The 25,387-nt window shown below is 34.4% G+C and overlaps 1 long non-coding RNA gene across 1 annotated transcript in view; it reads right to left on the reverse strand.

Annotated features, from left to right (window-relative positions):
• Positions 1 to 558: 558 nt before the first annotated feature.
• LOC126777610 (uncharacterized) overlaps positions 559 to 25,387 on the reverse strand; it is a 38,265-nt gene continuing 13,436 nt past the window's right edge. The window contains exons 2-3 of the long non-coding RNA XR_007670068.1: positions 8,557 to 8,673; positions 559 to 786 (exon numbers count right to left, since the gene is read on the reverse strand). This is a non-coding gene — a long non-coding RNA (uncharacterized LOC126777610). The remainder of the gene's footprint in view (positions 787 to 8,556; positions 8,674 to 25,387) is intronic.

Consider the following 25,387-nt stretch of genomic DNA (forward strand, 5'->3'; position numbering starts at 1 on the left):
TCCGTATAAAAATAACGTCGTAATCTGTCTGTGACAGGCGTTTCGAGTCTTCCATAATTCCGCTAAGGCCTTAGATACATGATAAATAATTGTATGAAGACAAAACTTTTATATAGAATATAATAATAATACGAAATAAATTAAATATATAATAAAATAAATAAAATAAATTAAACCTCAGAGTGCAGAATGTCGTTGATCTGAAATTTAGGGACAATTTTTTGTTAAGACTTATCATACAAACATAAAACTACAATAATCACCCATATGGCTTATACAAATTAGTGTCATAATTACGTGAATATAGCAACTACTTGCAGAGACTCGTTAGTGGATCTGTTATGTAAAAATTGAGTGTTATGTAAATTTCAAAAAATGTAACAAACAAATTTGTATTTTATTTTAATTTTATATTGTATTAATTTTATTTTATTTATAAATAAATAGGAAAATACTAAGCCTTCTGTTTGTCAAATGTTTTTTTTTGGTTAGATTATTGATGAGCTGTAGAGAGACGAGATTTTTTAATAAAAAAAACAACATTCAGATTAGAAAAAAAAACAAGTAGCAAATTGATATATGTTTTTCTAAAATTTTCAATAATTATTTTTGTCGAATTTCGTTAACTAAGGGAACATTGGTATATGTTAACAGGTACCACATTGGCGTCCAGCTGTTGTGGCATATAATAACTACTCCCATGATATTTATATGATGCGGACTGCCCAAGATCGGGATGGTTGGCGTTCTATGGGCGGCTTTCGTCCAGCAGTGGAGAGCAAAAGGCTGAAAAATAAAAAGATATTTATCTCGGCGATTTATTTACCTATACCTTATTATGTCTATAATTCATTATTAATAATTTCGTTAATCATCATATTATTAGATTACGTTGTAAACCATAATTTATTAGTTCATAGGCTGACTTCCGATTATTTTTGTATAAAGTGGATAGGACGCGCCATAGGAGCACATTCGTTTCAAGAATTCCTGGCACCACGTTACGCTGTCTATTATAAATTAAGTGTAATAATTGGACTATTTCTCATTTCATAAAGCCCACAAGTGTTAACATATATTAAAATTAATCTCATCTCATGTCAATAAATATTATGTGCACTGCAATTTTCGACAGTCCGTTACGAGCCTTAGCCACAGCCACAGGTTTTAAAAAGAAGAAATTAATTTAGAAAATTAAAATTCTTAATGCAACCTTCCCGTCTTTTAGGGGATTAGAGGATAGGCTATCATAAAGACTTGCTGGTTGAAAGGCTGGAAGTTAAAACTGGCTTGATTGTGTTGGTTGATAATTTATAATGATTAATTTATATTTATAATAAAAATAAACACCTAAAGTAAGGCAGTCATAAACGTTACTTAGCGGGTGACGTTACTTAGTTAGACAATGATGTGGTTTCTTCTTTCGAATAAATCGTCGAATCGTAACAGCCTGTGAATGTCCCACTGCTGGGCTAAGACCTCCTCTCCTTTTTTGAGGAGAAGGGTTGGTGGAATACACATCAGATATTCTACCGCAAAACAGCAGCACTTGGTTTTGTTGTGTTCCGGTTTGAAGGGTGAGTGAGCCAGTGTAATAACAGGCACAAGGGACATAACATCTTAGATCCCAAGGTTGGTGGCGCATTGGTGATGTAAGTGATGGTTAACATTTCTTACAATGCCAATGTCTATGGGCGTTGGTGACCACTTAGGTGGCCCATATGTTCGTCCGGGTTGGTGGAATACACACGTGGCAGTATTTCAGTGAAATTAGACACATGCAGGTTTCTAAAAGATGTTTTACTTTAAGGTAAAGCACAATATGAAATATAATTACAAATTAAATTTCAGCACATGAAAATTCAGTGGTGCTTGCCCGGGTTTGAACCCACGATCATTGGTTAAGATTCACGCGTTCTTACCACTCATCTTTCGAATAATCGAGCACAAATTGTAGAATAATAAATTAATATCGATTCAAATTAAACTATTTTGTACCGTTAACATAACAACACCATTCTATAATTATTCACTTCATTATTCACCCGCGAAATGTTGACAACCGACTTTTGATTGTATCTTCGCCTTATGGTCTTTCGACTTATGGTCCTGTCACGTTCGCCAATTTATGTATGTACATATGGAATTTCAATGAAACTCTTCAAAATAGTCTTTAGTCAGTTTAATGTTGATATTACAAGTTGCAAATGACAAGTGAGTTATACATAGTGAATGTCATGATAAACGTCAAGCAAATATACACTTTCTATGCCTTGCGTGAGTTTAGGTGCTTGGCGTTAACAATGGTGATTTACTATTTGGCGCGTGTATTCTTGAAATATTATAATTGTCAATATTTCGAGTTTGTTCTTACAGAATAGTTGTTAGATAATGTCTTAATGACAATTATCAATAATGTTATATACATATATACATAATATATTTGTATATTTATGGCTGTTGGTTTACCGCAAATCTGGGTGCTTCATGAATAATGCGCCATAATTCGCTCGCTTAATGACGAGTGCTACAGTGAAGTCGCTTGAAACTTACGTTAAGGTGAATGACTTTGATACTAATTTGATTTAAACAAAAATGCATCCCGCTATCGAAATTACAATTATCGAAAATTTTAATTTATCTAAATTAAAATTTTCTTTATTATAATAGGCTTATAAAATACTTTAATCGTTTTCAACATTACAAGGTGATCTTTAATCCGTTAAAAAATATTAAGACGAGATACTTTGCGTGGATGTCAGTACTTTAGTAATTAATTTTTGGTGAGTTTTTCTCTGTCTAGCACTACTAAATTATGAATGTAATTTTGAATTAAATAATGTTAATAAAAATTATATCTTAAAATCTATCTAAACGTAACCAACACGTGACCTTTAGCGAAATAGCTTTGTATGTGATTTTGGCTGAAAATGGCAAGACGTGGCAAGTAAATATCCGAGTTGAAAAGAAATGGTGCTGAAATGTTTGAATATGGTTGTCTATATTAACATTTAAATTAATTTGTTTGTCTTGATACTAAGTCAAGTTAGCACGTCAAAAAAGATCCTTATATATTTAAAAGGTACCCTTTGTTATTATACAGGCAGGTGGACAGGCAGTGTTCGCCTCTAGACATAAGCGCCTTTAGAAATATTAACCATTCCTTACAAAACCAGTGCGATGTTTTTGTTCTTATTTACAGATAAAATTAAAATGATTTATTCAACATTGAAGCATTACACTTGCTTATTAATAGTCAAACCAGAAACTACCACCGTTTCGGAAAAGAAGCACCCAGCCCTGAGAAGACCCGGCGAAAGAAACTCATTTCAATCAACTCAAACGGTATTTTTTTCGTTCGTCTTATTCCTAAGATGTGCTATCATCATCTATAAATTCATATATTGACCTTAATATACTTAAATTTGATTTAAACCAACAATGATAGCGTCTAATTCAATATCAATAATATAAATACATAATTGTATCATCCGTATTACATTTTCGATCACCATTAACATTAACGGGACTACTCAAATATGCAAATTGATTGATAAGCGGAAATTACGTTGTTTAATAAACATTCTGGATTTACTTTCCAGGACTTGGTAATTAATAGTTTACGATCGATATACCGTATTTAACTGTTACGGTATGTAAATGTAATTAACTGTGTAATTATTTACTTAATTAAATATGTAATGCGAATTTCATACTGGGTTAAAATCTTCTCTTCTTTTGAGGATAGGTCTTGGATCTTACCCCATCACGCTACACCAATGCAATTATATATATATGCATATACACCGCCGAGCACATGATTATCAACAAATAAAAGCATATGAAATATGGCGCACTTCCGTTTTAAGCTTTCGTCTTCGGTTAAGATTCACTTGTTAACCACTGGACCGTATCGGCTATTTACTTTTATTTATTGTATACTATTTATTAAAGCTTCAATACTGTATTGAAGATTCGCATCAATAGTAAACGATGTTTGTATTCAATCAAAACTCATCACACAAACTCCCGACGGATTATGAATTTGAATGAGTTATTACGGAATTTGGAATCTATTTCACTGATTGTAGATTTTGTTTACATAGTACTTGTATTGATATTTATCTTAGCCGTCATGTCTTTGTACGGGTGAAATAAGTATTTCTTATTGGTTAAAAAATATTGAACCACATCGCTACACACACACACACAAAGAAAACAATCCAACTGTTTCGAAGATCACATACACACATGTACATTATGATTACACTATATATAAAGATAAAATCAAAACTTAAATTAAATACTTCTTCGTAGATCTAATAATTTGTAAACTTTTAATTTATAAATATTACTGTATGTCATGTTGGTAATCCTAAATAAATAGTAGTAACAGCCTTTGAGTGTCCCATTGCTGGGCTAAGGCCTCCCTTTTTTTGTGAGGAGATGGTTTGGAGCTTATTCCACCACGCTGCTCCATGGGTTGATGGAATACACATGTGGCAGAATTAAAGTGAAATTAGACACATGCAGGTTTCCTCACGATGTTTTCCTTCAACGTCAAGCACAATATGAATTATAATTACAAATTAAGCACATGAAAGTTTGACCCACGATCATCGGTTAAGATTCACGTGTTCTTACCACTGGGCCATCTCAGCTGAAATAAATAATTAACAATAAATATAACGATTATGAATATTTGATATTATATGATATAATTATTTGATATTAAATAAATAAAATGTAGGTAAATAAACAGGCCAGTAAGAGATATATGTTTATTTCATTAGTAATTTGAGAACCCCAATTATGGAAATAAATACAAGAATGTTTAGATGTATATAAAAATTTTGAATATAAATAAAAACAACAACGCATGTATAGTCAAATAATTTAGTAATTAATATGTGAGTAATGCTGCTTTAATACCTATTGCTTTTGAATGACACTTCATATTGTTTTGCAACCGTCTGTTGTAACAAAGCGTTTGTTTATAATTTGAGTTTTTTTTATCATATTGATACGAGACTTTATCATAGACCTCATTTACTTATCTTTCATTTAAAAAATATTATCTTTTTAGCTCGTTGTTATCAATACAAAAATGACTATCTTTCAAATGAAATTTTCATTAAGACTTATTAAGTTTATAAATATATATTTTGGAAAGCTAGTCGTTTGCTATATTTATGATAGATTAAAAAACCTAAAAGTTTTTTTTTTTTTTTTATAATTATATCGTTGGCTGCTTCGTTGGTTTATTGGCTAGCTATAAGCATGCAGCGACCGAGGTTCTGATTTCCAATACATAAAGTATAAAAATACTCTGTCCACAAATTCTCAAAACATCTAGACTTCCAAAGTTGGCTGCGCTATTCCGTATCTTAGAAAACACGTAAAGTCATTGATTCTGCGCTTGGGCGTACTATCACACTCGTGATCCATGAGAATGAAGGGAAAAAGAGAGAGCAGATATTTTACCGCCAACAACAATATTTTGTACTATTGTATTCCGAATTAAGGGCGAGCGTGTAAAGGCACAAGGGACACAACATCTTAGTTTCTAAGTTTGGTTATGCATTGGCGATGTGGGGGATGGGTAATATTTTTTACAGTCCTAATAAATGTCTTACTCATAGATATCACGTAAAAGCCGTTGGTCTTGCACCTGAACTTTTTCTAGTCGTGTCGGATTTGCCTACCCATCGGGTTATGAGAGTGAGAGACTATAGAGTGCACTTGTGTTAGTACAAACAGTTGCGCACTATAATATCTCCTGCCACATGACTCCTTGAAAATGGCAGCCGTGACCTAAATCAATCAGCAGGATATCATCGTCATATATATCGTTAGAATCTATTACAAAACACCATAATGTTTATAGTCTCAACGAAATGTTTAAATAATACAATAAGCTTATCGAAAAAAACACGCCACATTTTATTACAGTAATAATAACTTTGATAGCTACTGCGGCCACATTCGAACGAATCAGTAAAATGCTCTGAAGAAATAAAACGCAAGCTCCATTCAATTCAAATAAAAGGTTTTCAATGCAGATGTCTCTTAGAAACTCAGTAATGTTCGGAAATATCTTCAGCGACTTTCCTCCGTTTCGATATTTTATTTATCACTTTACAATATTTATTTTAAAACCTTTTTTCTTTTTATAATGTTTTATGGAAGAGTTTAGATACTGGAAGCTATTTTGTGAAAACGAATTCGAAATTTAACCGTGATATTGAATACGAAAAAAGAATTAGTTTAGGATAATAATATTATGAACGATATGTGGTCTGGCAAATGGGCAAGTTATCGGTGATTTGGAACCATTGCCAAAGATATTGCGCTGTAAGAAATTTAACAACTCCAATGTGCCACCAACCTTGGGAACTAAGAAGTTAAGTGTTTGTCTGTAGCTACGTTAGCTTCCTCACCCTTTAAATCGGAGCGCAACAATACCAAGTAGAGCTTTTTAGTGGTAGAATAATTGATGATTGGTTATCAATCCAGATAAGCTGGCGCAAACTACCAACCAGTATCACAGTGTCATGGAGCGGACTTGACAATCACGTCGCATATGATAATTGTAAAGTTTTTTGTTTTTTTCAAAATAATTTCTTAGTAATATCAATAAGCGCTTAATTATAATTATGAATGTGGCTTAAATATTTCTTGATCAATAAAATTATCAATATTTATTCAGTTAATAACCACTTATTACGAAAGAACATTTGGATATGAAATATCTATTAAATATTACTTTAAAAACAAGTTTATCCCACAAAGTAAACTGAAATAATCCATACAAATAAATAACATTGAATTGTATGTCTTTGATTCAAAGTAACTGCCTCTTTTTAAATTAAATTCTAAACAACAATTTTTTTTAGACTCCCGCTACTAACTAATACCTTCAATACTTTTTATGTATAGGGTATATTCAAATAGGCATTATGTAGGAACAGAATTCCACGTTGGCGAAGTTGCCGGTTTTGATAGTGGTAAAATAAAAAGGAATACGAACTAATATTTTCCGTGATATATTATGCGCTTTTCTATATACGGTTTGTCTAACAGTAATCTATTTATTTGTATTTTATCTCGTCTAAATTTTACATATAAACTGCGTTATATTTATTTTGAAACAATCCAGTAGCTTTGCTATGATACAAAACATGGGAAAAATAATATGAACTTTTAAAGAGAATATTCGTTTCACAAAAAAATAATACGGATTCGAGGCACAAATCGAATGGTACCTCTCGAATGTTCGATGTAAATCCAATTCAGATTTAAAAGCGACTGTCTCCGGCTCCTCAAGACGCTATTGAAATGTATCGAACTCGTATGCTTCTAGCGCGGTTTGTTTAACATACCTAAATGTGTTTATTTTCACTGGGTATTATTCTATTCTTTAGAAAATACTTGAAATTTAGATGAGACTGATAGTTGCCTTAAATTTATAATATAAAGCTCAGTTTCTTATACGATCAGTCACAAGTTTATTACAACTTTATTTTAATTTGATTGTTATTGATCGACGGCAACCGATGACGTATAATAGACGACCAATGAGCTTTCAGTATTTAGTCAGATTAGTAAACCTAATTAGCATTTCAGGAACTGGCGATAAGTCTGTTTTCTACAGAGTTAATTGCTTTTTGTACGATTATTTAAAATATACTAATTTATTTATTTTTTTACTCATTTCACTTGAGTTATAAATCAGAATAAAAAATATATTGCCTGTGACCAACAGTGGATTACGATTAGTTGATGATGATGATTAAAAACTGATATACAACTTGCATGTAAAATTTACTTTGTTATTTTTATGGATTATATTTTTATGGATATTACTGGTGGTAGGGCTTTGTGCAAGCTCGTCTGGGTAGGTACCACCCACTCATCAGATATTCTACCGCAAAACAGCAATACTTGATATTGTTGTGTTCCGGTTTGAAGGGTGAGTGAGCCAGTGTAATTACAGGCACAAGGGACATAAAATCTTAGTTCCCAAGGTTGGTGGCGCATTGGATATGTAAGCGATGGTTGACATTTCTTACAATGCTAATGTCTAAGAGCGTTGGTGACCACTTACCATCAGGTGGCCCATATGCTCGTCCGCCTTCCTATTCTATAAAAAAAAATAAAAAATAAAAAAAAAAATGGAATAACTAAAATGATAATGTGAATATTCAAAAAATCTGGTACATTTTTAATATAATAAATCATCCAAACTGTCTTCTAAAATGTAATCTGACTTATAATAAATTTTAACAGAGATCATTTACACAAATGTTTCTTAAATTTCGCATTTAAAATTCATAAGCGGCACTAACAAAGCCAAAAGAGACGCGGCAACAAAGAATGGAAAGTTCTAGAAAGAAAGACTACTGAAAATGGACAGTAATAGTGTTCTCACGCAGAATACGAAATTCAAGACTGTTGTAGTAATAATATAATGGTATGGAGTATAATATAATAAATAATAATAGTATGGAGTAGTAAAAGAAGTGCTTTACTGTATGAACTCATTTTGTATCTTACTCTTTAAAATAACAGCCTGTTCCACTGCTGGGCAAAGGCCTCCTCTCCTTTTTGAGGTTAGAAGCTTAACAATGCTGCTGTGATACGGGTTGATGGATAAACGTGGCATATTTTCATCTGCAATGTAAATGTATCTTCATAATGTTTTCTCACCGAGATGAATTATAAAAATAAACACATGAAAATTCAGTGGTGCTTGTCTTGGGTTTGGAAATCATCGGTAAAGAATTTATATACGATTTGATTTGACGCTATTTTGATTCGTTAATTTTTATATTGATTTGATTCGATGTCGCTTATCACTCTCACTATCATGTTCTACGGTTAGATTCAAGATTGTCGATACAGGATGGCTCTACTGTTCGTAAATACGTTACGATAAAATTAGTATAACTTTCAAAATATTTTTTGCATGGTATATTTTCTAAAAATATTTCATATATAATATTGATTTGTATTTTTCAACGTAATATCAAATAAATAGTAAACACAGTTATGAAAACATGATCATTTCTCCTATATGGTTTCCTTTTATACGGCCATTATTTATTTTTTATTTTTAATAAAAGCGGGTAAAAGGAATAAATGGGCTACCTTATGTTATGTCGTCTTCACCAATCAAATACATTGGCACGGATTGAAAAATTCTTATTAATGGAACCAACTATAGAAACTAAGATGCTATGTTCCTTACTTTTATAATTATAATGGATTACTCATTGCCATCGTAATAAACATTATATATTTTATACATATATATTAAAATTATCCAACAAAAGTTTGCCCTTGCGAGCTCACAATAAATATTTATAACATAAATATTGTTATAATATATATATATATATATATATATATATATATATATATATATATATATATATATATATATATTAAAATTTAGTTCATCAGTTCTTATGGATAAAAATTTTAGATTTTAATTCAAATATCACTTATCTGTTACAGCGGCTGTCAAAATATGACACGACAAGATGTCGATATTATCACCAAAATATTCTCGACGGATTATAATTATATTCGAAGTCTGAATAATAAAATTGATAAGTGAGTGTATCTAAGATATAATATAATAGCAAGAGAGTAAATATAATCAAACCATAGACTTGCATATTCTGTGACATTTCCAAATACACTAAAAATCGTCTTGATACTTACACCACCATTTAACTACTTTAATTTTACTTCCAAAGTTTTTGACATCTTAGCTGATATTAAGAACGTCATATTTCTAAAATTCATAATGAATACCATAGATTATTTTAGAGCTGAAATAATTATGTTATGTGAATTCGAAGTTCAAGTTGTTTATTTATCTTTACTTTTCCAACCATTGGAATCGGCACAGATGAGCTTGTTCAAAGCGTAGCATTTTTAACGAAACATAAAAGTATTGACTTATATCATTCGTCAACATTTCATTAATTAGTGTTACAAATTTAAAAGACATTACGACGGAACCAGTTCCAGAAAAACGTCCATTGAAAATAGTGTTGAAGTTAAGAAAATAAATTTTGTCGAGTCCAAATTGTTTTAGCGAACTTCGTAAGATTTTAGATTCGGTCTGTAACTCTGTAACTTAAGTTTCTTCAGCATAGGGTTTGTCCATTTTTTGCAGGATAAGTATATTTTTTAAAAGAGAAACTTTTTAGTATGAGGAGTATTCAATTTGAAGTTCAAATTTAGTGCAACGCTTTTGTAAGGAAAGATTGAGTAAAATTGCTGACTAAATGTGTTTATATAGCGTGACCCTATATCAGTTAAATTTGATTGTAATTGTTCAATCAATATTAATGTGTTAATATTGTTTGGCGCCTACATTATTATATTAAAAATGTTTCTATCTGTATTTCTTTATTTACTTTCATTTGCAATTTTAGTGCGATTTATTTTCAAATAAAAAAGTCCAGCTTTTTAAATATACAATTGTCATCCTCACTTTAGTTGGTTTACACTAACTTTCGAATTGAATCGATTCTCAATTTGTTTGTGAAAGTAATTCTAGAGTATTTGAATTATGTTAATCCGGCACCCATCTTTGGTTAAGTCATCTAAACTGTTTTTTTTTATTTAAAATTTTAAAAACGAATATTTTCAGCTGTTTTATGTGTTTAATATTTAAAAGGGATTATGTACTCCACACATGATATATGAGGTAATTTAATTTTATATCGTCGATATCACTACTCAGAAGATGACCTTTCTTTTTTTAACGCTGGGAAAAACGCGTTACGCGTTTCCCCCACGGGAACAGTAGGGGGGTATGTGGGGCTAGCCGGTGTCCAAGGCGCCCAGTGCGCCCCGAACATCGGAATACCCACTAAAATACCAGCGGTACCGTTTCCGTCTTAACGAGGAGCGCCTCGGGATCACTTTCGCATGCTACCGTGACGAATCAGTAGATGACCTGTATAACCTACAAGATTAAAATATCTGCTTCAAAGTAATAGAGCTTGCTTAAATATGTTGATTTTGCTAAATTGATACAATATAAGTCGAGAGAAGCTCGTCTGAATAAAATAATCTTGGATTCCATTCTATTAGTAATTAGTAGTATATACTGCTACACATAATAAACAAATGTTTGTACGTGAATACACTTAGCAGCTGTGTATTTCTAAAGGTGGCTTCTACGGTGTGTAATTCTGCGGATCATTCCTGGGCGCCCGACAATAGACATTGACGCTAACGAAATAACAACCATTTCTTATCGTCAATCCAGCATGGGAACTAAGATGTTACGTCCTTTGTGTCTGTAGTTACACTAGTTCACTCACCCTTCAAACTGGAATACTAATTATAGTGTTTGGCGGTAGAAAATTTGATGGATAGTAGATTCCAGTCGCCCAGACGGGCTTGAACTAAGCGCGTTTGGGTAGCCATCATCTGGCTACCACCGACTAAAATTGACGGAAAGAATTAATTAGTAGTTTCTTTTCAGTTATTCTCGTTTAAATTTACATTACGAACGGGGGTAGTTTTACATTTATTTCATAATTAAAATGACATTTCAAAAGTATATTAATGAGCAATCTTGAGAAAGAATATTTGAATTTGGGGTGAATCAATGATTACTAAATATTAACGAAATTTTGTTAATGATAATCGAAACTTAAATTTAACCTATTGCATTGTAATTGTTGTTAATTTGTAATGTGTATTTTGTTATTTCTATTTTTATTTTGAATTTTATAACAATGTTTGTATAAAGATTCTTAAATTAAAAATAACTTAATTGTTAAAAAAAAGTTAAATACAAAAAATACTTTAAATTGATTATCTATTACGCAATATATAAGATAATCTAAAATACACGTTAGTCACTATAATATATAAAAATATATATAAACGATTTACACTAAAAATATATACTTGTAATTAAAATTGATGTTAATGAACTTAATTGAATGAACTTATAAAGTTTAGCCAACAGACTTTAAATTTAAAAGCAACGATAATTTAGCCAAATAAACTTTTATTGCTTGAGTTACTTCATTTATTTAAACAGGCATTGGGCATTTTTTGCTTTAAAACTCAAGTCATAGCGATCTCTGTAAACAAACCCTTGAGCTCTTAACAAACCGACTAATTAACGAGGTGCATTCACGAAGCTCGACGCGTAGTGAGTGCAATTAGAGAGCACTTGCAACAAATTATAACTATCTGTCTCACTTTCTCATATGATAAGTGGAAGTCAAGAGCAGGATGGAAGTACTGTTTATTGTATTGGTTATATCAGCGATGTTATGATGTTTGTGAAACGTGAAAGGAAATATTTTTTGTAATTAATTATTTATAATTACTTAGCGAAGGATTCCGTTGTATTGAGATCTTTTAAATATATCTACTATTATCAATAAATTTAAAAGTATGTCTTTATTCAAATATCTTATTCTGAAAACTACTGATCTTAATAACTAAATTAATTGAAAATACTATTTTTGATTTAACAGATATTGATGTTATGAATATTATTACAATTGATTTGATTACAGATATTATTAAAATTGATTGGTTATTTATTTTGGTACAGACATATATTGCTTGACAATTCAATTGAACGAAAATAATTGTTAAAAAGTGTTGAAAAGTATTGTTTTTGTCCATTTTTTTTTGGTTTTGATAAATGTTTTCGAAACGTATTAATAAATGAAAAATATAATATATTATAATTATGTTATCGTAGTAATTACAAACAAACTAGATGGCGTTAGTTGTCTTTTGAATCGCGCTATAGTTTTTCATTTCTATAACTACTTAATGAGGGTTGGTCTGTGTCGGAATATGAGATTGAGTGAAGCGAGGATGCACCTGTGTTGGTTGCACACACTTGTGCACTAAAATATGTCCTGCACAGTTGGGTAATCTCTCTTGAGATAGGCCGCCGTGACCCAGGTCAGACCCAGGGACTTTACGTGCTTTGCGAGGCACGGGAGTGTACACACTTCCAACTTCCAGACTCCTGCTACTGAGAATTTTCTACAGAAAAACTCAATAACTTTTTACAGGCCCGACCTAAACCCAGGACTTCCGAGTCTGCGGCCTTACGTGTATCCACTAGACCAACGAGAAAATGTATATATTCTATTAACGCCGACTTCTCGGTTAGGATAATCTTAATTCCAAGCTAAACGCGCTTCACCCAATATATTTTTCTATGTCGGAAGCCCGTGGCTTTATTACAGGAAAATATGATAATATAAGACGTGACGCGGAAATATTAAAATAAAAAAGTCAAAGAAAACCAGCCAGCGTCTGATAAGGATATTACGTTAAAAAACACGAAAGTAATTTTTTTTCGCTCCCTTTACGAATCCGTTGATTATTTCAACGTTGTTCAGTATTTTGTTTTATTAAAACCCTAGATTAGGAAATACAATCTGAGGCGAAGTCTTTTTAAATTATTTTATATATCTAGATCTAAAGGTATAAGACTGCAAATCACGTCCCAAGATAGGGCAAAAAACGTTACTGTTTTTTTAATACGTTTGCGGACGGGCGAATGTTGTTCGTCAGTGACCAGTCTCCCTTGAGATTATCTGCGATGAGCGTAACCAAAATCGATCATCATAATTATTACAGATGAGGCATGGGCTCGTTTCCGTTTATTTTGACATTTTCTGCTGCGGTTCCGATCCTTAACATTGTAACAACACCAGCTGGCTCTTTGGCCTTTCCCTCTACCAATATTATATAAAAGGAATATCATACTTACTTTATATAAACACGCATACACTTAAAACACACACACACAACACACACGCTCGCGCACGCACACACAGAACACACCTTAAGCCTACCGTGGTAAATGTAATATGAAATGTTGTATGAGTGAAGATATTATTTCTTACTCAATCTACAGAATAAAGGCCTTAAAAAATATTATTCATTTCAATAATTTTAACTTTGTGAGAAATTAAAAAATCAATAACCAGTTTCAAAGCAAGATTCGAAGAAAAAGCGAGCAATGTCTTTAATAAAGTAGGTGATGTTCAAATAGAAACAAATACAAAATGATATTTTCAGTTCTAGAACTGTGAATACGAAGCAACAAATCGTATGAAAGCTCTCGAACATTCGATGGAAATCCAATCAGATATAAATACGACTGTCTCCGACCGCATGACTTATATGTTTATTTATTTTTGTGAAAATGAATTTATTTATATTTCAATACATCTATTTAGCATCTAAATAGATGTATTGAAATATAAACAGACGAGCAAAATATATTTTTTTTTAATTTTATTGAAAAAGTACACATACACATACGTATATCCACAGGAACACATATATATCTTAAAAAAGGAAAATATATTTAACGACTTTTTTTATAAATAAGCGTTATATCACCTTTGGTCATAAGTAGGTATAATTGTTTTGTCAAAATTAATTTCACTTTATAAAAGAAAGGGTACAATTACACATAGATATTTAAATTAAATTTAAGCAATTGAAAAGCAAAAAAGGTATAATTTCACGTTATTTTAACAGCTGAAATAAATACGTTCATAGACTAAAGCCAATATAACGACTATTTAGTTTAGTGAGAAACTAAGGAAGTGCAATTCTAGCGGAACCGAATTGTTTTAGTGAACACTGAAAGATTGGATTTTAGAATCGGAACAAAACTAAAGTTTCTTAGATTGGTTTGCGCTAAGTTTCAAATCGAAACACTTCTAAATTTGTTTGTAAATGTATTTTAAAGCAACTGAGATACTATTATGTAGGAAAAGTTTTGAATAGATTCAGAGATGAAAATAGGGCGTTGTGCAAGCCAATCTGGGCGGGTACCACCCACTCATCAGATATTCTATCGCTAAACAGCTATACTTAGTATTGTTCATTCCGGTTTGAAGGTTGAGTGAGCCAGTGTAACTACAGGCACAAGGGACATACCATCTTCTTTCCCAAGGTTGACACATTGGCGATGTAAGGAATGGTTAATACTTCTTAAATTTAATGTAAATTCATTTTATTCATTTTATATATTATTAAATACAAGAACGGCTTTGCTTGTTAAAATAAATATAATTAAACTATTTTTTTTACACAGAAAATATTACACTACAAATGAAACTGTTAAAAATTGTAGGTATTAGAGAAAAGTTATATAGAACGAGTCAGCGGTGTACCCTGAAAGCTTAATCGGTCGGAAAGGTAAGGAAGAAGTTGCTAATCTAGGGGCCAGGGCTTTAGGCGTCGTCACTGACACAGAGGGATAGCACTATCACGATCATCACTATTGTCATTGGTATATGGTGTAGATACGAGATCTGTAAGTGATATATTCACTTATATTAATTGAAATTTTGGATGCATACATAATGGGCTAACTAGCTTTAGCTAGAATATACAATGAAATACCTCTAAATAAAACTCGGTACTAGATAGTAGTAGAACAAAGAACTAGGGAACGCATTTTTATAAAATTTCGCAGTTTATACTTGGGTTGCCAGCAAGTAAGTAACAGCCTGTAAATGTCCCACTGCTGGGCTAAGGCCTCCTCTCCCTTTTTGAGGAGAAGGTTCGGAGCTTATTCCACCACGCTGCTCCAATGCGGGTTGGTGGAATACACATGTGGCATAATTTCAATGAAATTAGACACATGCAGGTTTCCTCACGATGTTTTCCTTCACCGAAAAGCACGAGATGAATTATAAACAGAAATTAAGCACATGAAAATTCAGAGGTGCTCGGGTTTGAACCCACATTCATCGGTTAAGATTCACGCGTTCTTACCACTGGGCCATCTCGACTAAAGTAAAGTCTATTCTATTCTTATTAGTAAAGCTTTATTAGTTTCTCAATATACTCAAAAATGTATGAAGCACACGATTCATAAGTACTTGTAAAAGTCTAAAGAAAATATTTTTATTTTATTTAATTGAACTATTAGCAGATGTTAACAATTAAGACCAAAACCAAGAGAATTTTATTACAAAACATCTTCTGCAATTATAATTTTATATCAACTTTCATATTTCAAAACGTACTTGAGCAATTTAAGTTAATTAAATTTCCTTTGATAAAGCAAGCAATGAATCCTCGCTATTAGAGTATCGAGAAAAATACGATTGAATTATTGAATGTGTTCCGTAAATACGATTGAATCCTGATTAAAAACGCGATCATATACAAAATGAAGAAAGTTTCAAGCGAACGATTCGAATTGAAACGTTGATCAACCCATTCGTGTACATCGTTAATTAAGTCCGAACGTGCAGAAAATACGACAACGATTCGTCTATTAATATACTGTTGACTTTTTGCAAGAATCCATTAATTAAAAGAAAAACCCTAACCGATTCTATTTGCAAAATTTGCAAAATTATTAAAAATATGCTAATATGCATAATAAAGTTGCAAGAAATTTTATGTTTTATAATTTTCATAATATTATTTTTAACGGCTTTGGAGAGAAAATATTTTTGATACCCTGGTGGTACCCCTTTTTAAAGTCGCAAACAGTCAGGACAGAACACTAATCTTTACTATACATCTTGTATCAAATATCTTAAGTACATGATTAAGCAACAACTGTGACATCTAGGTATATCTTGGTTACGTGCCCAATATCCCATGTTTGGAGGAAGTGTCTCGTGCGCAGTATACCATTCCATTGAACAGGCTGGTTAATTACGTGATAGTACATCTGAGCAAGTTACGAACGGCCGTGTATCATTGTATTCACATTGTAAAATATAAATGCTTACTAAATAAACCGGTATTAGTATGTAATAACAACATAATTAACGATTTTTTTACTAGGTAATATTAACTCCAGGCCTTAGATTGTTAGCATTCTGGGAGTTTGATAAATGGATTTTTCATCCTACAAGGCCTAGCAGTTCATAATGAATGATAAATCAAAATATATTTTATTCTAGTAACTTTATATAAGCAATTTTGAACCGTACTACCTAAGACTTAGGTGATTAAACTTGAAGCTACTAATGATGAAGCTGTTAAAGGTAACATATTATATAATTTTGGATTGCGCAAAGAAAAAGGCAAGAACATATTATAAATCAAGGATTACCGCTTACGTGTTCTTTATTATTATTGTTTCTTTAGTTTATTAAATAAAATTAGACCCAAAAAAAATCACCTCTATTTATCCACTTAGTATTTTTTCTTCAAATTTAATGAAATTAATTTACCGAATCGGCCTATAAATGACGGCAGAGGTAACAAACATAAAAAAAATACAACCGAATTGAGAATCTCCTCCTTTTTTTGAAGTTAGTCAAAAATTCACTTGAGTGAGAAGTAAAAAAAAACGAAATGCTAAAAGTATATTAAAAATATACAATAAAATATACTTTAAAAAAATCTGAGCGTTATAACAAAATAATATTGTAATTACCTTAAACAAAAGTTTATACAAACAACACTCGTATAAATTTATCGTTTTTTAAACATTTTCAATGTTTAAAGTTGTGTAGAGTTATGTAACAAGTCCTGGTTAACTATTAATAATGCTCGCTATATATATGATAAGGGTAAATTATAATAATATTTAAATATTAACGAATAGTTTGTATATTATGAAGAAAAAGAGCTAATTTGGGCTAAAAGAAAAAGATTGACTATCCATATCTATTTACCAGATTTCTAACTTCGTACGGGTGACCTGATGAACAATTTATTATGGATATATTTGCGTAAAATCTGTTCTTCGCGAAAGGAGTAACTACGCTAAATTTCAAGTCAACTATTATAGTTGCGGAAATCTCGTTATGAGTCAGTCAGTATTTCGATGAAATATGTGGATTAGTAAAATAACAATTTTCACAAAATTAATTAAAAATACGACGTCATAGGAGGATAAACTTCCTAATTTGTGTGTAACATATGTATAAGTTAGAGTATAACTATTAGTTCTTGATTCAAATCGGTGATGATTCTTTTTGCCTTCATTTTGGTCTAGGAGAGGTTGATTTTTTTATTTAAGTGTACAGCCAGGCAAATATTTGAAGTCAGTTTTTATTTTTTTAATTTATTTATTTCTTATTGGAAGTTTAAAAACTTCCTAAATTAATTATTGTTTAATAACTAAACTGTGGACTTTATAAGTGGTACCTAAGTTTATTTTATGCTGAAAACCAGACAAAGAGCATATAGTTTTATTCCCATTGAATTAGTGTTGCAGATCCGATTTTATACTTGATCAATTTTAATGAAATTGAATAATTCTGCCATGATCTATGTAATGAAAGTTGTAGGTAATATATGCAGCAACTCCACTGAGAATGGAATAGTATTAACTTCGATAAGTCTGAGCAAATTGACGTACTGAAATTTCAAAGCATTCGAAGCGAATGAATAATTTCATACAGACGAAGCAGCAGGGAAATTATTAACAATTTTATTTAAGTTGAAAGAAGACAGTAAATTGGATAAGAAAAATCTAATTAACAATGATATTTTCTCTCCGCTGAACCTCATACAGATACAGCTTCTCAATTATTAAAATTAGTTAAGGTATGTCTTAATAATATTGGGGATGCATATCAGTCACCTTCACGTGGTACACCCTTGGGCATCCGATGTTTTTCTGGATACATGTCGACCGCGGCTGAGACTGATGCGGCGGAAGTGCCTAGGGCCGCTCCTGGTTCATCGGCGGGTTCACGGAGAGACGGGGAGGTTTTAGTGGGTAGGACGGCTGGCCTTTTGCCCCGTGAGTCCCACATACCCGTCCCGGTCTAGTCCGGGCGGGAGGCGTAAATTCTTTTCCTCCTCGAAAACATATAGAAAGGATTATATCATATTATGAGTATATAACTAAATTAACTTTGTTAATTTTTCAAATGGAATATTCGTTTTAACGAATAAATTCTTTAAATAAAGAAAAATCAAAAATATATTTTCTATATTATATTTTGCGTTATATAATCTAATAAAATGGTTATATACTAGATAATATCACGATACTATTTACGTAAAAGTAATGTTTATTGAGAGGGAAACGGCGAAGTTATAAATTATAATATATATATATATATATATATATATATATATATTATTGTGTTAAAAATACATATATATGTGTAATTAATTTGTGATAATGTGATAATGTTATCCAAACGGATTACCCAGAGATGACGACAAAAAGGGACGTTCAAATATACATATGACGTGACGAAGACTTAACAAAATCAAAAATTGATAATTAAATCGCTAAACCTTTGACCTTCCTAATGACATGAAAACGAACAGTTGAACCACATGTGAAGACGAGGGGAGGTGAAGGAATTAAATTAATAATTACAATTGGTGTTGTTATAAAGGAGTGATAATAAATGTGTGGGTGGCCTGAACAGAACTTTATAAACTACCCAACGAATCATCAAGAGCTTGAAGATTCAATTGCTAAATTTCACAAAGCCACCTAGTGAGCTGTTGGTCTAGGGGTCTCAAGTACTGCGTTTATTCAACTGGAAAGAGTTCGATCCCGAGCGGAACACAAACAGTTTAAAATTTCAAAACTTTGTTTGACATTTTAATAATTTTATTACATATATATATATTATTATTTTTTAATTTAATATTTTAAAATGTAATTTTCACATTCAAAATCAATGATATCATTATTATATTGTAAAACATGAATTCCCCTTTTCTAAGGTTAACATGTCCTCATTGCCCCAGTTCGGCGCGAACGTTTAACTCGCATGGGCTTAAAATACATATTGGGCATAAACATAAGGATGTGGCTCGTTTCCCTGTCGGGACCGCTAGCGCGCAGCAGTCCCTTCAACCCGACGACGACGGTATAAGTGCACCATCTCTGGGTTCACAGCCTCCTATCAATGTCCTTAATGGTCTAGCGTCACTCAGGAGATCTGTAAGGGTGCTAAGGCATGTTCCTAAGGGAGTGAGGAACCTAGCGGCCGGTAGATTGTGCGGCATTATAAGAAGGTGTATTGAGACCAATGGAACAACAGATTGGTGTACACTGCTCACATTTTCTTATTACCACTTAATTTATATTTATATACAAATTTCTTATTATCGCTTAAATTACCACTTCTGCAGGGCTCGGGTAACCTTACGTCCAAAGTGAAGGCCAACATAATATCCTGTGGCGCACCCGATGATGTCGATAAAGATGTGTCCTATAGAGCGTCTTCAGTCCAAAAGGCGATCGAGTCAAAGGTGTTTGAGGGTGACTTGAGGGGGGCAGTGCGCTTGTTAATGTCTGATGATGCAATAGCACCGCCTGGTCCCGAAACTCTAGCTTCCTGGAGGTCCAAACATCCATCCCCATCGCGTCCATTAGCTTTTCCTCTGGCGCCGGATCGATCCATTCAAATCTTAAAAGTCAAAAAGGAAGACGTAGTCCAGGCTCTAGGCAGTTTTCATAATGGTTCAGCGGGCGGTTTGGATGGTATTCGTCCAGTTCATTTAAAAGAGCTGATCACGAATTCTGCAGGGGACAACGGGCAACGTTTGCTTGAATCTTTGGTTGATTTGTGTAACTTCCTTCTTAGTGGGCAATTAAATCCGGAAGTTTGTCCATATATGTACGGGGCGAGTCTGTGCGCGCTGTCAAAAAAAGATGGGGGCATTAGACCAATTGCAGTGGGGAGCATCTTTCGGCGTTTAGTGGCTAAGCTAGGGTGTCGTGCTATTAGAGAGGATATGGCCAAATACCTCCAGCCGCACCAGTTGGGGTTCGGAACCCAAATGGGGTGTGAGGGAGCAATACACGCAACACGTGTATGATGACACTGATCCATTACCTAGAAGATCACTGTCTAATTAATGATCGTCAGTACGGGTTTCGACCAAAACGGTCCACAGGTGATCTTCTAGCGTACGTAACACACCTCTGGGGTGAAGCTATCGACAAGCATGGAGAATCGTTGGCTGTCAGCCTCGATATCTCCAAGGCTTTCGACAGGGTCTGGCACAGAAGTCTTCTCTCCAAGCTACCGGCATATGGTCTGCCTGCTCAGCTATGCACCTGGATTGCCAGCTTCCTACACAAGCGTAGCCTTCGTGTTTTAGTAGATGGTTGCGCTTCACAATTCTATGTAGTGAATGCTGGGGTCCCCCAGGGATCTGTGCTATCCCCCACACTCTTTCTTTTGCATATCAATGATATGCTCTCCCTTGGGAACATACATTGCTATGCAGATGATAGTACAGTGCATGGTGGATACCACGGACGCGCAGTGGCTGGGCGGGCGGAAACTGAGGAGAGGCGGGAGAATCTTGTCATTGAACTCGATAGGACGTTAGATCTCATCGCCAAATGGGGCTCTGATAATCTTGTTGAGTTTAATGCCAAGAAAACACAGGTATGCGCTCTCACGGCGAAAAAGTCAACATTTTCCCCTCTTCCCTCCCTCTGTGGTACTCCGCTGGTGATGCAAAGCAAAATCGCCATGCTGGGGATTGACGTTCGCTGCGACCTTAGTCCAAGGGATTACATCGAGGCTGTTATAAAAACAGCTTCACGGAAACTCGGAGTTCTGAACAAGGTGCGGCGCTTTTTCACGCCACAACAACTGTGCCTGCTGTACAAAACACAGGTACGGTCTTGCGTGGAATATTGCTCGCACCTTTGGGATGGCTCCGCTAAGTACCTACTTGAGGCCTTGGACCGGTTGCAGCGACGTGCCGTACGCATTATTGGCGACGTAAAGGTCACAAACACCCTTGAACCTTTACAATTGCGTCGTGAGATAGCAGCACTGAGCGCTTTCTATCGACTGTATCACGGCGAGTGCTCTGAGGAATTATTCTCTCTAATTCCTGCTTCCCCCTTCCTTCTTAAGTCCACGCGAGCTGGTTCTCGATGTCACCGCCTAACTGTGACATCAATTCCATCGCGAACAAAGAAATTTGGCAACTCCTTTCTTTGTCGCACTTCCAAAAAATGGAATTCCTTACCAGCTCACGTATTCCCCTCCTCTTACAACCCGGGTTCCTTCAAACGAGGCGTGAAGAGGCATCTTGCGGGCCGGCAAGGCGAAGGCGGCTAGTGCAGAACGTTTTTCCCGTCTGTACTGGCCGTCGTCGCGTTTGGACTCTACTACCACTTACCATCAGGTGGAGTAGAGTCATTTGCCCTCCCGGCGATATAAAAAAAAAAAAAAACGTACATTTGTAACAGAGCCAGGGAACGCAGATTGTGTAGTGATAAAATTAGATCTTAAGAACGCGTTCAACTCAGTGGAAAGGGACGTACTCCTTGTTGAGGTCAGTAGAAACATTCCTTCTCTTTATCCATTTCTTCAACAGGTCTATCAGTTCCCTTCTAAGCTCTTCTTCGAAAATTCCCTAATACTTTCCCAAGTTGGTGCACAGCAGGGGGATCCGCTTGGACCACTTACTTTCAGCCTTGCAATCCATAAGGCAATCTTGTCCTTAAAATCTCCTCTTAATATATGGTACCTAGATGATGGCACTATTGGGGGAAAGCCAGAAGACGTGAGGCAAGATATCCTTACTTTGATTCCCCTCTTTAAAGACTTAGGGTTAGAGATTAACTCGGATAAGTGCGAGTTTTTTCAATGTGGAGCCGGCCCCTTTAATAAATTCTCCTTTTTCTCTTCCATTCTACCTGGCCTCAAGGAGCTGTCTCGTGAAACCTTTAATCTTCTGGGTTCACCTATTTTTCCGGAGGCTGTTCCCGAAGCTATTGAAGTCGGGAGACGTCTTCTTTTACTTGCTCAGAACCGTCTCACTGGGATCTCTGCGCATGTAGCCTTGGTTCTGTTGAGAATGTGTTTTGCGGTACCAAAGATTACCTATCTTTTAAGGACGTCTCCTGTCTGGTTGTTCCCTCAAGATATATCTTCCTTTGATAGCTCCTTAAAGTGTACGGTGGAAAGTATTTTGAATGTGTCATTGAATGAAACTCAGTGGAGCCAAGCCTCTTTGCCTGTACGGTCTGGGGGTCTAGGTGTGCGACGAGTGAGGGATATGTGTCTGCCTGCCTTTCTCGCATCGGCGCATGGGGTTGTTAGTCTGGTCTCTAAAATTTTATCGTCCGTTGGAGGCAGGACTATCATACCTTTTGCTGCTGAGGGAGTAGCGAAGTGTGAGACGCTCTTCCCGAATGCACCCCTTCCTGGATTTCCAGAAAGGCAGCGTTCTTGGGACGATGTGGGGTACAAGTCTGAGCTCGACCGACTTGTCAGTGCGGCTGGGGGAGCGGATTTGGCCAGACTCAGAGCGGTGCCGAGGACGGAGTCTGGAGCTTGGTTGCAGGCTTCGTCGCTCTGGTTCAGTCGCTCCGATGGCAAGAGACCGGATGGCTTGACACTGGTCCCATGGCAAAGGGGAAGAAGTTTGATATGGGATGCTACCTGTGTCAATACCTTCGCGGCCTCTCACCTGGCCCACACAACACGGACGGCTGGGGCGGTTGCTGAGAGTGCAGCAGCGAGAAAACGGGAGAAGTATGCCCCCTTTTTAAAAAATTATTTATTTGTGCCACTAGCGGTTGAGACGTCGGGATGTTGGGGGTCGGATGCCCTCAGTTTAATAAGGGAAATTGGCTGTCGCCTTAGAGAGAGGAGATTTGACAGTCGCTCCGGGTCACACTTGGCACAAAGGTTGTCCATTGCCATACAACGCGGAAATGCGGCCTGCATTATGGGCAGCTTTGCGTCGGGTGGGAATCGGGAGGGACTATTTAAAAAAAAAAAAAAAAAAAAAAAAAAAAAAAAAAAAAAAAAAAAAAAAAAAAAAAAAAAAAAAAAAAAAAATAATTTTGATGGTAACAATAAATCATTTATGTTGTATATTTTTCAGTATGAATAGTATATAAACTTTTACTACAAGCACACAACATTACAAATCGATCGTATTATAATTGGCAGCGTAATGACTATACCAGAACTCTTAAATTATGTAAGTTTTGACGGGCCAGTTGGCGTGGTTGGTAGATATTTGCCTTTCACGCCGAAAGCTGTGGGTTCGATTCCCACCCAAGACAGACCTTTGTATGCATAAGCATGTCTGTTTCTCCTGAGTCTGGGTGTAATTATCTATATAAGGATTTATTCACATAAAGAAAAGTAGTATATGTAGTTATCAGTTGTCTGGTTTCCATAGTACAAGTTCTGCTTAGTTTGGGATCAGATGGCCGTGTGTGAATAATGTCCATGTCCAAAAAAGTCAATATTGACTTCATTAGTATTACATTTGACAGTAAAAAGAGAGTCTTTTTTGTCAATTGGTTTAATTCTATGTTCTCATCTCCAGCCTCATGATGATTACCATCATAAAACTCACCTGGTACGGAGGATAATATGAATTGAACTTGAGTGGCTTAGCATTATATACTACAATTAACTTAGTTAAGTTTTACTGCATTATTCATTATACCCTTAATTTTATTTAGTACATATTAGAAATAATCTGAGTTGTAATTTGGTTAAATAAATAAATAAAAAGATTAGTGGATATGGAGTCTTCCTTACGAGAAAATACGGTGACAGCTATAGACTTATTCTATGATACAGACCTCTCAAGAACATTAGCTCGTTTAATAATCTTTCTCATCATTCTCGTTTAATCATCTTTACAGAAAAGGTGCAAAAACCAATGTCGGGTATTTTTTTAAATTGACATGATCTTTGAGCCGAGATGGCCCACTGGTAAGAACGCGTTAATCTTAACCGATGATCGTGGATTCAAACCCGGGCAAGCACCACTTAATTTTCATGTGCTTAATTTGTGCTTGTAATTCATCTCGTGCTTTACGGTGAACGAAAACATCGTGAGGAAACCTGCATGTGTCTGCAGTATATTCCACGAACCCGCATTGGAGCAGCGTGGTGAATAAGCCCCAAACCTTCTCCACAAAAAGAGGTGAGGTAGCCCTTAGCCCAGCAGTGGAACATTCACAGGCTGTTACGGACATGACATGAACTTTGAATATGTTAAGAAGTTTAGTTGAACAGTATAAGTTACACTGTGCATAAAAGTGGTGCAGGAAGCTTTCCAAACTTAGTAAGAATGTTGCGGCCACTTTGTAGCAACTTTAAAATCAAGATCTAACGTCTAGGTATAACATTCTAGGACATTCAAACTTAGACAACTAAGTTGAAATCTTAATAAAGCGCTCCTGTTTGTAAGCAAAGAATGGTTAACTGTTGGTTGGTTGCAATGTAGGCGTTTATTTATAAATATTATATTACTGTGAACGTCAGTTTTATTTTTGTTAAATTTGAATTATAAATTATTTTTCCATACATATATCGCATGCATTATCAAATGCTACTTGGTGGCTGGGCCTTATACAAGTCTGTCTGGGTACCAACCGTTAATCAATTATACAAATAACCAA

The sequence above is a fragment of the Nymphalis io genome, chromosome 23, assembly GCF_905147045.1.
Source record: "Nymphalis io chromosome 23, ilAglIoxx1.1, whole genome shotgun sequence".
Taxonomy (NCBI): domain Eukaryota; kingdom Metazoa; phylum Arthropoda; class Insecta; order Lepidoptera; family Nymphalidae; genus Nymphalis; species Nymphalis io.